General features: G+C 41.1%; 1 non-coding gene across 1 annotated transcript in view; it reads left to right on the plus strand.

Moving 5' to 3' along the window:
- Positions 1-388: 388 nt before the first annotated feature.
- Positions 389-13,921, plus strand: part of LOC110203190 (uncharacterized) — a 531,275-nt gene continuing 517,742 nt past the window's right edge. Inside the window, exon 1 of the transcript XR_013485657.1 lies at positions 389-429. This is a non-coding gene — a transcript (uncharacterized LOC110203190). The remainder of the gene's footprint in view (positions 430-13,921) is intronic.

Consider the following 13,921-nt stretch of genomic DNA (forward strand, 5'->3'; position numbering starts at 1 on the left):
GGACTTAAGAGTCAGCATGACAACATCATATGCTTATTAGCTGTGTAACTTTGGGAAAGTTACATAACCTCCCTTGGTTCAGTTCTCTCATCTGTAAAATGAAGGGGTTTGGACTCAATATCTTATAAGGTCCCTAAATCAATGATTTTTTGAGTCTAGATGCTCATTTTACAAATGAGGAAGACTGACAGAAAAATCTCTTCCCACTGCCACTAGTTTTGGTGAATAATAAGTTAACTAGACCCTCCTTCAGATTTCATGGAAACTCCCCAGGCAGATTGTTAGATGAGTAATGTAGTTATTATTTCTAAGAAAGGCAACAAAGCTTGAAGACATTATTTTAATTGGAAAACTAACCATTTTATTTGTTTCTTTTTTATTTTTGTCCAGGCTCAACTAGCCCTGCCCTACAGACTAGCAGAGACGCAGGTAAGTTGTTCATTTTCTCTTGCCTCCTGCCATTTTCCCCTGCATTAAGTAGAGATGACATGTATGACAGCACTATACAGCCATGGAGTTTGGGCATGGGAATCTAGGTAAGGTGGGTATCACAATCAGGAATCCAATAGTTGCCACCATCCCTATTGTATATATTATTAACCCTTGGAGATTGTCCAGAATCCCTTAAAAGGAGACTCTGATAATATGTTGGGAAGGATCTTTCACTAGGTAAGGTAAGAATTATATTTAGGTCTTTACCTCTATCCATCTCTGTTAACCAAGGGTATATTTCTGTGCCCATATCTATAATTATTCTCCCCACTGACTTCTATCCCCAATCCTGAACTAAGATACTACTTAGAATAAGCCACAGCCTGAGCCTGGTACTTGTATTATAGGTAATACCCAAAGAATTTTATGTAACACCCCAGCTTAAGGCAGAACCCTGTTCAGAAGAACTTCTTGGAGTTCATGTACAAATTTTCCTCTAAGTTGGAAGTCTTCTTTCTCCCATATGGTATTGCAGGGCCCTTTGGGAATGACATTCTCTAGTCTATATATGAGGGTAGGGGTGAGAAGGTGGATCAGAGGTCAAAGCTGGGTTTCTAAGATACTCATCTTTTATCTGATTGGCTAGAATGTCAGCTACAATCCTAGCTTGACCCCATAGGGGCTATTTGGCTCTCAGAGACAGAGTGAGACAGTAGAAAGGACATGGGTTCTAGAGTCAAAGGACCTGTGTTCAGGTCCTAGCTCCACCACTTACTAACTTGTGACCTTGGGTAAAGCACAACCTTCTTGGGTCTCAGTTTCTTTATCTGTGAAATAAGAGGGTTGGATTAGATGGTCTCTGAGGTCCCTTTTAGTTCTTGATCTATGAATCTATGGTGTCATAGTGCCTCCCTGACATCTCTCACATCTTCCTGCCTCTCAGAAATGTGAGCCAGTTTTTCTCGTCACAAATGACCCTGATACAGACAAGTGTGGCTTCCAGGATGGGATTTGCTTTTATGCCATTGTAATCAGGGGCTATGTGTTCTTTGAGTGAGAATGAAAAAGCATTAGGTTCTCATGCATTCCACTGCCTTTTTATTAGCACTGAAGCTGCTGGTGATTGGCCATATAAGAGTATAATTGAACCAAGCTAATCTACACCTTAGGGCAATGTATTTTTTATTGATTCCAACTCTACATTATTATTGTTGCTTAATGAGGAGCTAATGTAATTTCTAATGAAGCCACATGGCCCTTGGATAGATGAACTCAGATTTTATTTCCCCTGTGATGGAATATACTCTCTTCAATTAAAAACTCGGGAAGTAAAATTAATACAAATGTAAAATTTTTCAAAGATTAGTGTCAAGACAGCAGCTCTTTATTATACATGTAAATTCTTCAGTAATGGGATTGAAGAGGAGGTCTTCAAGTGTGCATCTGAGATGGTTTAAATAGCAAAGGAGGCTTTGAAGGAGGATGGGAATCTATAGCTCTTCTCAAAGAGCTGCAGGTCTGCATAGATTGTCCTTTGAGTGGTCTTTGGGATGTGTGTTGTGCCCTATCCCTTCCTCTGCTAATGCTGGCTTGTGGCAGGGCTGCCTACTCCTTAGGATCTTCTGATGGGTCTTATGGAAGTAAAAACTGATTACTTGGAGAAGGTGCATCATACTTGACCCCTGAGTATCCTGTGACCAGCACTGTCCCAACGGGATGGTGTGGTCTATTTGATCTTAGAAAGCAGATGCTTTTGTCTGAGGCAAAAGACATGAAGGGAGGGAGGGAGTTAGGGACTTTGAGTCTTCTCTCTGTGCTAGGGGTTTGGAGTAGAGAAAATGAAAGCCACTTTTGCAAATGTATCTAGTGGAGCCTGAGGGAATGTAGGAGAAGAAAATCATATGGGCTGTTAAATATTTGGTCCTCTCTTTCTTCCACCAGACAGGCTGTTAGAGTAACTCTGGGACAGGAGGAGAGTCAGCTGATGGAGCAGATCCATTTCTGAGGCAAGCTCAGCACAGCCAGCTGTTAATGCAAACTGAACCTCAGGGGGTGTTTTGAGGGTCATCTTGGAGGAGACCCAAAATATCCTTCTCCCCATAGATGATTTCTGGGTTGTCTGGGTTGTATTTAAATTAGTTCTCTCTCCCTAGCCAGGCCCTGAAGCTTTGGGAGGATGGAGCTGGGGGTTCTCAGCAGATGGGGGGAGGTGTGAGGGTCAGGGCTGTTGGCAGGCGCCAGGGACTAATGGTCTTCTTCCTAAGGATTCAGATTAGGGTGGGCAATGGCAGAGTACACAATTACTTAGAGCAGACCTAGTGGATGAGAAGGAAATTTTCTCCTTCTTTTTCCTTTTTGCCAGGAAGCACACCCTTTGACCTAGGGTTCCTTCTCTAGTTTCCAGCCTCCTTTAATTAGTGCAGAGACTATTGTCCAATGCCACTGACATTGATTCTTCTTCCTTCCTGTGTAGGGACCAAACTCTGTGACAGTCATCCTGTTTATCTGCAAAGCTTGAAAACCACAGAATTACCCAGAGTCTGTTAACAAGTCCATTTATATCATTGGCTAAACCTCCTGTGACCCTGTGTGGCAGTGGGGGGTAAGATGGAGAAGGGAGTGATATGAAGGAGGTAGAATTCATAATCCCTATGATATCACCAGTGGAAAAGATGAATGTAATTTTTTCAAAAAGAAATACACAAAGCAGTTTAAAATGTGAAAATATTACAATGCAACAAAGTTGCATTGTTGAAAACACCTACTGTGTGCTGTAGACTATGCCAAGTGCTGGAAAGACAAAAAGTTTAGATAAGATACAGTCTTAGGCTGTTCATAGTCCCAAACTGTACTTCTTATTTCATCATAGGCTGCTCCAGGTAAGACAATTCACCACCAAAGCAGGGCAGCACCTTCTCTCTAACTGTGAGCCTTACAGAGTTGCCTAGAGCCCTGAGAAGTTGCCCAGAGTGACACAGCACATATTTACTAGAGGAAAGACTTGAACTCAGGTCTCCCTGACACAGAGGCAACTGCATGGCTCAGTGGATGTAGTGCTGGGCCTGGAGTTAAGAAGACCTGAGTTCAAATCCAGTCTCAGACACTTACTAGTAGCTGTGTGACCCTGGGCAAGTCACTTAACCTCTGTTTGCCTTAATCCACTGGAGAAGGAAATGGCAAACTACTCCAATATCAAGACCAAATGAGGTCTTGAAGAGTCATACATAACTGAAATGACTGAACAACAACAATAACAACAACAATGGTATGGAATTTAAATTTCATGTGTTAGGTAGTAATAATAACAGCTAAGATTTATTTAGAACTTTCAGGTTTGCAAAGTGATTTATACATATTATCTCATTTGATCCTCACAGCACTGTGAAAAGGCTACTATTATTATACCCATATTACAGATAAGGAAAACTGAGACAGAGAGGTTAAGCAACATGCTCAGAGTGACATACTTAGTAAGTACCTGAGGCAGGACTAGATCCCATGTCTTTCTAGTGCCACGTCTAGCCAGTACTCTATCTATTACGCCAAGTAACTCCTTGAATAGGGAGCCTCTTGCAGAAGAATAAGATTCCTATGAGTAAGAAAGGCTACTCTCATGGCAGCCTGGAGGATGGATTGATTAGAAATGGAGAAGAATGAAAGAGGAAACATCTCTTAGCAGTAGTCCGGGGAGGAGATATTGAGGGGTCTCTATGTGAAGTGTCTGAAGTAGTATAGTGACAGCAGGGAAACAGGGGAAGGGATACATCACAGATGTAAAGGACAGGGCAGTGCTATCAAAAGCAGATTGGCTCTGGAGTCCAAGGATTGAGGTTCAATATGACACGCCAGGGGCAGCTAGGTGGCACAGTAGATAGAGTACCAGCCCCAGAGTCAGGAGCACCTGAGTTGAAAGATACTTGAGGCTTACTAGCTGTGTGACCCTAGGCAAGTCACTTAACCCCAATTGCCTCACCTAAACAAACAAATAATATGACAGGCTACCAGTGTCAGTGTGAGTTAGTCAGGGAAAGCTTCCCAGAGATGTTCAAAAAGCAGGATTTTGGAGGAATAATGGAACGTTGATCAACAGACAGAGGGAAATTTCAGGTTCGGGGACTCACATTCGCCTGGGCCTGTCCCCTGTTGCATATCTCTAGTCTACCTTCCTAGGTGAGCTGTGAGTTTGGGCGTTGCTGCTCTCTGGAAGGCCCCCAAAGGGTACTGTGCTGATTCAGACCAAAGGATTGTCTAAAGTTCTTTGAGTCGGTCAGAGCAGTGGAGGCAGCAGGAACCCTGGCCCATTACTGCCTCTGCTGCTGGTTTTGTGAGCTTGGCAGCAGATGGCAGAGGTGGGTTGCTCCGATGGCAGCTGGTCCCAGCCCTCCTGCAGAGCCATGGACTCATTCAGGATCCCGATGTCTTATGGGGCCATCAGCCAAGTGGCCTGGCACTGTCACCAGCTGCGCTGTACCCTCTAAGCGATTTGCACAAGGAGAGATGTTGCCCATTCAGCCAAGGCATTGGCAGAATGACGGCACATGGTTGAGAGCCAGAGACAGGACAATAAAAACACTCCTTTTTCAAGCATATGGGGAGTAGGGTGGTGGGAATGCCAACTTTACTCAGAAATCTTCATCCTGGAAGTGGGGTTAAGGGGAGGAAAGGAGGGACTGGAATTTGGGGGAGCCACTTGTACCTTTACCACTGGAGGTGAGTAGCTCTTCCCCTTTGGTTTCAGCACCCTTCAGCACCCTCCCTGCTTGGCTTCGCCAAGAAGGCCTACATTGATTTCTGATCCGTTCTCTTGCTTCCTTTTTGACACCTCTCCTCCCACCTTCCAAGTGCCAGAAAGTTTGTAGGGATGCCATCTGAGCAGTTGGCTGTCTGAGTTATCCTATCACTTCCTCACTTTCTCTTTGTTGCTGACAGATTCCACCATAAACTGAGAACCAGACTTTTTCTTCATGGTGCTGATCAGATTCATTAAAATGTTTTAAAAAAAAAAGGATGCATTTCTTTGCTTTTTTTTTCTTTTTTGGCAATTAGGGTTGTGACTTGCCCAGGGTCACACAGCTGGTAAGTGTTAAGTGTTTGGTCTGAGGTTGGATTTGAACTCAGGTCCTCCTGACTTCAGGGTCAGTGCTCTATGCACTGTGTCACCTAGCTGCTCCAAAATATCAAGGCAGTTTTCCTTGATAACTTCTTTTTTGGTTTTGTTTTGTTTTTTTTGATGAGGCAATCAGGGTTAAGTGCCCAAGGTCACATAGCTAGTGAGTGTCAAGTGTCTGAGTCTGGATTTGAACTCAGGTCCTTCTGACTCCAAGGCAGGAGCTTTATCACACCGCGCCATCTAGCTACCCCCTCATCTTACTTTTTTAGAGGAACATGGGGGCTCAGGGCCTGTGAAATGCCTTGACTAGAAATGCCTTCTTGGTGCCATTGAAGTGATATCATTTTCTTCAAATAAGGAAGCCTCATTTCTGCCACTACATGGTGCAATAGCAAGAATAGTATATAAGTGAGAGGACTAGGTTCATATTTCAGCTCTGATTCTTAATAATTGTGTTATCTCAGGCAAGTTGTATAAATTTTCTGGCTTAAATTACTGCTCATAATAGCTAATATTTGTATGACACCTTAAAGTTTGCAAAGTATTTGAGATTTATTATTTTATTATTTGATTCTCATGATGATCCTATGGGGTAGGTACTGTTGCTATCCCATTTTTCAGGGAAAGAGATGGAGGCCCAGAGTGGTTAAGGGACTTACCTATGGTCACATATCTAGTAACTGTCTGATGAGGGATTTGAGCTAAGGTCTACCTGAATCCAAGTCTGTTGCCCTAGATCACTGGTTCCCAACCTAAGGATATATCATAGGAGGTCTGTGAGCTTGAAGGGGAAAAATACAACTTAATTTTCACTATCCCCTACCTGAAATTTAGCATTTCCTTTGATTATTTAAAGACATTATTCCATGATGGGGCTCATGGACTTCTTCAGACTCTGCCAAAGGGTCCATGTTACAAAAAAAAAATTAAAAACCTTTTGTCTAGATGCTCTCTAAAATCCCTGTTGGGGGCAGGTAGGCAGCACAGTGGATCGAGCACCAACCCTGGAGTCAAGAGGACCCTGAGTTCAAATCTGGCCTCCGACACTTACTAGTTGTGTGACCCTGGGCAAGTCACTTAACTCTGATTGCCTCAAAAAAATCTTTTTCAGCTCTAGCTCAGGGCATCTTATAAAAATGGAGTTTTTGTGGAATCTCTATTGGGGTCACATCAAATGTCTCCCCTTGCAAAATTTTCCTTCGTTTTTCACATGCGGAGATGGAAAGGACTTCCGAGCTCACTTGTACAATGTGCTCATTTTTATTGTCAAGAATACTGAGGCCTGTAGAGTGACTTGCCCAAGGTCACAAGGCTTTCAAAAACTTTAATTTTTCAAGTTGTTTCTGTGGTGGTATGCCCCATTCCTATTTTCTTTTCATTATCTTCCCTTTCTTTCTTCCAATCCTTCCCCCACTGAGGTATGCACACCAAAAGCCTGCATAGGTGGAAGGAGGTGAGGGAGAAAGGCTGTTTTTTTCCCAGAAGCCCAGGTTGCTAGAGACTGGCCTCTACTTTGACCTGAGGAATAGAAAGGTGGTAAAGGCAAAACTTTAGACTGAGCAATTCTGACCCTGCAGTTTTCGTATATCCTGATATCACCAGGTAGCTAGACAATTTAAATTCTTGGCCTAGGAACAAAGTCTTTGGAAAGAATATACTTCCCTGGATACCCCTTTCCTAGTGTGAAAAAGCACATGCCAAGGACTATTTACACCTGCTAGATGTATAATTTCAGCTGCAATAATTATCTGACCTTTTAAAAAGAATAAATCTGTCTGGCAGCAGCACATTTCTGAGCTCTAGCCAAAGTGAAGACTGAGCCATTGGCATGATGGGGCCAGACAGAAGCTGGATTTACTATTCACCAGGGGCCTGTCCTAAACCTGCCATGCATGCTCAAACTTCTCTCACTAAAGTTTGGGTACAAAAAGTGGGTTTTGGTCAGAGCAGGAACCCTTGCCTCCCTTCTCTAGCTGATTTTTAAAATGATGTCAGTTTCTATTAAGAATAACTAGTATTATGCAAATAATGGGATATAAGTATTATATAGAGACACTTCCCCTAAAAGATGCCATCTTCAGTAAATAGACCAAATGCTAACTGGATTCATTTGTTACATAGGATATTTTTATTAAACAGCATTTGTTATATACAGGGTCTACAGAATAGAATCAGTTTGGGCTAAGTTTAGAGAGAAAAGTCTCATTCCAGAGAATGAACTGATGCAATTGCATTGATCAAAACTAGATTCTGTCCATAATATAAAAAGTCACTTTTCATTTTGCCCACTTAAGTCAGGTGTGTTTATATGCACCAGGGATCCCTTAGCCAGTAGAACACTCTTTCCCATTACATCTTAATATTATAGATTTAAGCTAGAAGGAACCTTAGACATCATTTTGTTCATCCCTCTCATTTTTAAGATGAGAAAATTGAAGTGCACAGAAGTGAAATAACTTGTCCAAGATCACACAGGTAGCAAATAGCGGTGGCCAAAGAACTAGATATGGAACCAGAGGATGCCCACCTCTGACTCTTGTTTTCCCCTTAATAGTATTTTATTTTTTCTAATTACATGTAAAGATAGTTTTCAACATTCACTTTTATAAGATTTGGAATTCCATTTTTTTTCTCCCTCTCTTCCCTTCCCCTTTCCCCAAGATGTCACATAATCTGACATAGCCTACATATGTGCCACCTCTGACTCTTAATACCTTTGTGACTATGAGCAACTCAGTTAACCTCCCTGGGCCTGTTTCTTTATTTGTAAAATTGGGGGGTAGACTAGAAGGCTTGTGAGGCCCCTTTGAGCTCTAGGTCTATAAGCCAATATGCTACATTTTGAACCCTGGTCTTTGGACTTTGTCAGCACATCCTATCAAAAATTCAGTTAATTTTTCTGTTTTCTCTGGTAATGTCTCTCTACCTTATTTTCTTTAAAAAAAGAAAAGAAAAATATTTTATTGATGCTTTCTCCCCTCCCCACCTCCATTGTTGTCACTTCCCAGTGATATCTCTCTCTCTCTCTCTCTCTCTCTCTCTCTCTCTCTCTCTCTCTCTCTCTCTCTCTCTCTCTCTCTCTCTCTCTCTCTCTCTCTTTCTCTCTCTCTCTTTCTCATTTTCTAGGATCTCCAGTGAGGAGAGAAGCAACACAGTCAGTGGTGGTCCCTGGGGCTGATATTGTGGTTCTTTCTTTTCCTTCTCCTTTCTCCCTCTATGTACAGAACCTTTCCTGGCTACTGCCCTGGAAATGGCATATGTTGGCTTGCTGATCTGATTCCGTTTCATTTTCTTATTTCCATCACCTGCCGACATCTGTCAACTCTCCCTGTCTTTCTGCATTACTCCCATCTCTTTTGCTGTTGCCAATTTCACCAAACGGAAGAATGACCTTGTTATTATAAGTTCCATGTTCTCCTCCAGGGTCAGAATTGAGTATGTTGGGCGTAAAGTGAATCATGACACCACCTTCTGTGACTAGTCATAGCTGACTGTGTGATTGTAACCGTGAGGGTGCATCTTAGCCCACTCCTTCCTCCTATTCCCACAGTTTCAGTCAAGAAGAAAGTGGATGACAAGTCACTTATGTGTATGTTACCCTAAAATAGTCAGGATATTTATCCTCTAGGTTCTGCTTATGGCAAATGACATGAACTTTATTGGGGTTTATAAATCTGGATTTTGAACCAGGATTTTTTTTTGTTTTGCTTTGTTTTTTTACTCCAAATACAACACTTTCTCCACTATACCATATTCCTTTCCATTGAGGTTGACAAATCATAGCATTAGCCAGGTGGATTGAGATGTTCAGGTCTGGATTCCCAAGGATACTTTACAATATTTACATATTTTGTTTATTTCATTAAATATTTCCTAATCAAATTAAACAATTTAACATTCATTTTTAAAAATTTTGAGTTTCAAATTCTCTTTTTCCCTCCTATGTCTCCACCACCCCTTGAGAAGTCAAGTAATATGATATCAATTATTCATGTGAAGCAATGCAAAACATATTTCCATATTAACTATTTTGCAAAAGAAAACACACAAAAACCCCAAGAAAAATGAAGTGGAAAAGTATGCTTCAATCTGTACTCAGTGTTCTTCAGTTCTTTCTTCCTAGAGGTGGATAGCATTTTTTATCATGAGTCCTTTGGAATTATTTTGGATTATTGTCTTGATCAGAGTAGCTAAATCTTTCACAGTTGATCATCATTACAGTATTGCTGGGCAGCTAAGTAGCACAATGGATAGAGTACTGGGCCTGGAGTCAGGAAGACTCCTCTTCCTGAGCTTAAATCCAGGCTCAAACACTTACTAGCTATGTGACCCTGGGGAAATCACTTAACCCTGTTTGCCTCAGTTTCCTCATGTGCAGAATGAGTTGGAAAAGGAAATGGCAAATCACTCCAGTATCTTTGCCAAGAAAACCCAAAATGAGGTCATGAAGAGTTAGACATGACTAAAAATGACTGAACAATATTACTGTAACTGTGTTTACAATGTTTTTCTGGTTCTGTTTTCTTCATTTTGTGTCCGTTCATATAAGACTTCCTAGGTTTTTGGAAACCATCACAAAGATACTTTTTAACAGTAGGAATGCAATTTCTTTTTCAGAAATATTATAAATTTATGAATAGAGTAATGTTCAACCTTTGATCCTCAGGGGAGTCTGAGTAGTTATCTTTGGCTTAGGAAAGTTTTTTTTTAACTTTAAAAGACACTCAGAGGGTATTAGGCAACAATTCCTCAAGCATTTATTGAACAGATGCAAAAGCAGAAAAAAAATGAAAAATCCTCACCTTTAGGGTGTTTACAATCTACCGAAGGAATACAACATACATACAGCTAAATAGCCAATAAAATTTTTAAAGCACCTGTTATGTTAAGCACTGGTAATACAAAGAAAGGCAAAAGATAGTCTCTCTTTTCAGGAAGCTGACAGTCAACATTTAAATAACTCTGTACAAAAAAGCCATATATGGGATAAATTGGAAATAATCCACAGAGGGGATGTGGCAGAAATAAAGGTGATCAGGAAAGGCTTCCTGTAAAAGGTAGGGTTTTAGTTAGGATTTGAAGGATGCCAGGAAGTAGAGATGAGGAAGGAGAGCATTCCATGCACGGGGGAAGTCAGTGAGCATGCCCGGAGTCTGGAGAAGGAATATTTGTTTAAGGAATAGCAATGAGGCCAATGTCACTGTATGAGTGAGCATGAATACAATAGGATGGGGATGTGTGCATAAAGTATAAGAAGACTAGAAAAGTAGGAAGGGGCCAGGTTTTGAAGGACTTTAAATGCTTAACATTGGATTTTATATTTGGTGGTGATAGGGAGCCATTGGACCTTATTGGGTAGGAATGTGACATGGTCAGACCTAAATTTTAGAAATAGTAATTTGATAGTTGAGTGAAGAAGGCCTTCATCAGGGTGGTGGCAGTGTCTGAGGAAAGTAATATTGTAAATAAAACATTTGTACACAATTATTACAAAGTACATTTTTTTGAAGGACAGTGCTAATAGCTGGGAATATAAGGAAGATCTTGTGTAAGAGGTGATGCCTCAGCAGAGTCTTGGAGATGGGCTAGGGATTCTCAGAGTTGAAAGTAAAGAAGTAGAGTGTTTCATTATTGTGCTATAAGAAATGACAAGCAGGATGATTTCAGAAAAACTGGGAAAGACTTACATGAATTGATGCGAAAGTGAAGTGAGCAGAACCAGGAGAACATTGTATACAGTAATAGCAATATTGTACAATGAAGAATTGTGAATGACTTAATTTCAGCAATACAATGTTACAAGACAATCCCAAAGGACTTATGATGAAAAATGTGATCTGCATCCAGAGAAAGAACTGATTTGGTCTGAATACAGACTAAAGCATACTATTTTCTCCTTCCTTCCTTCCTTCCTTCCTTCCTTCCTTCCTTCCTTCCTTCCTTCCTTCCTTCCTTCCTTCCTTCCTTCCTTCCTTCCTTCCTTCTTTCCTTCCTTCCTTCTTTCCTTCCTCTTTCTCTCTCTCTCTGTCTTTCAAGTCTTCTTGCACAAAATGACTAATATGGAACTATTTTACATGATTGCACATGTATAACATCTATCAGATTGCTTATCATGTCAGAGGAGGGGAGAGAGGAAGGGATAGAATTTGGAGCTCAAAATTTAAAAAAAATAAATGTTAAAAATTTTTACCTGTAATTGGGGGAAAATAAAATATTATTAAAAAAAAAAGAAAAGAGCATTCCAAGTATGGCACATAGCCTAGGTAAAGTTATAGGAATGGGAGATGGACTGCTTATTATAAAGAATCAGGCCTTCCAACAAAATATTCTACAGTCAACTCCTACTGATAAATTGGAGGAGAGAGGAGACATTGGTAATTTTGAATAAACAGTTCTCTTGTGCCTTGGAATAGAATCATACATGTGATATAGCATACCGACTCACTTGCATATTTCATCTGTCATCTAACCCTGACTTTCTCACTTGGCTATGCTGTCAAGAGCCTGGAACCACAAAACATGATAGAGAGGAAGCCACAGACAATTCTTGAGACCAGCAATCAACTGCGGTTGCACTTGAAATTTCTTCCTTGTTCTGCACTATCTCCCAACAGCCTGTACTAATGTTGTTACATTCATAATCATGGGCTTCTCCCTCACCTGGCCTTCCCATTTGTTTAACTCTGATCTTTATAAAGGCAGCTGGTGACACAGTGGATAGAGCACTGGGCCTTAAGGAAGACCTGAGTTAAAACCTGTCCCCAGACACTTACTAGTTGTGTGATCCTGGGTGAGTTTGCCTCAGTTACCTCAACTATAAACCTTGAAGGCTGTTGTGAAGATCAAATGAGATAATATTTGTAAATCGCATATAGCACAGTGCCTGGGACATTGTAAGTACTATGTAACTGCTTATTCCCTTCTGTGTCCTTCAGCTCATTCGTGTCTTTCAGTTCAGCCAAGAACATGTGTAAACCACCCCCAATAAAGAATTGACCCTTTCCCTACTGTGGGGGATAGTGGGAAAAGCCCTGACTCTGAAGGCAGGGGACCTGGGTTAAAATGCCACCTCTGATACCTTACTTACCACCTGTGTGACTTTGGACAAGTCATTTTATCTCCCTGGGCCTCAGTTTCTTTATCTGTAGAAGGAGATGGCCTCTGAGGCCCCTTCTAGCAGTTCTAGATCTCTGATCCTATGATCCTTCTTACAGGACACTCCTCACTACACAGCCATACTGTGTGGGCAGTGGACTGGGATGATTGACAGGGAAGAGCATTCTCTCCCTAGAAACATTATCCCCTGGTGTATGAGCTTCATTTTTTGTTTCTCTCCAGCAGTGAGCTCTGTGACTTGAAATGCATCATAGACTCCTACAATCTCAGAACTGGAGTAGATCTCTGATGACATCCAGTCCAAACCTCACCAAAGAAGGCATCCTGTCTGTGACATCCTTAACAATTGGCCATCCACCTAATTGCTGGAAGACCTCCAGTGAAAGGTTACATGATGAGTTTCTAATACAAAGAGATAATGGACAGCCAAGGACAAGTTATTTATAATCCCAGAGAAGCCCAGCACACTTGGCTACAGTTTTGGTGTGAGGCAGAGCAGATGGTGTCCTACACGGAACACCGAATCTCACCCTGCCTCTCTCCGTGTTTATGATTAGGACTTGAATGGTAAGCTCAAATTATACTCATGGTAAAGCCATAGCTTTGCCTATAACTAATTCATTTGATCAAAGACATTCAGGCAATGGCAAGGTTGGGGAGACATATAGTGCAGTGCAGAGAGCTCTATGATTCTAGTCAGAGGACCTGGCTTAAGTAGTGCTTCTAGTTACTACCTGTATGAATTTGGAAAAGTAATTTCCCCCTCAGTGCTTCAGATTCCTCATTTGTAAAGTGAAGAGGCTGGAGTAGATTAGGAATTACTACCTTTTTTTTTTTTTTGGTGTCTTGTATCCCTTTTGCACTCTGGTGAAATCTATGGACCCTTCTTCAGAATAATGTTTTTCAATTAACAAAATTAAATAGGATTGTAAAGGAAACATTATATTGAAATAAGAATGTAATCTTTTCACATTTAGGTCTATGGACCTCTTTGGGGCAGGGTAGGGAAAGTCATTCAATCAACAAACAGGTATTGAGCTAGGGCTTGAGAATACAAAGGCAAAACTAAAATATTTTGCATTCTATTGGAAATATTCTTATTCCCACAGTAATTCTCAGATGACTAAACTGAAGCCCACAGAGATGAAATGACTTACACGAGGTCGTGTAACTAGTAAGAGGCTGAGGTGGGCCTCAAACAGACTTCTTCTTCCACTATACTACAACTGCTATAAATATCTTGGAAGTTGGCTCTCTCATATA

The sequence above is a fragment of the Phascolarctos cinereus genome, unplaced genomic scaffold, assembly GCF_003287225.1.
Source record: "Phascolarctos cinereus isolate Bilbo 61053 unplaced genomic scaffold, phaCin_HiC Scaffold_4;HRSCAF=312, whole genome shotgun sequence".
NCBI lineage: Eukaryota > Metazoa > Chordata > Mammalia > Diprotodontia > Phascolarctidae > Phascolarctos > Phascolarctos cinereus.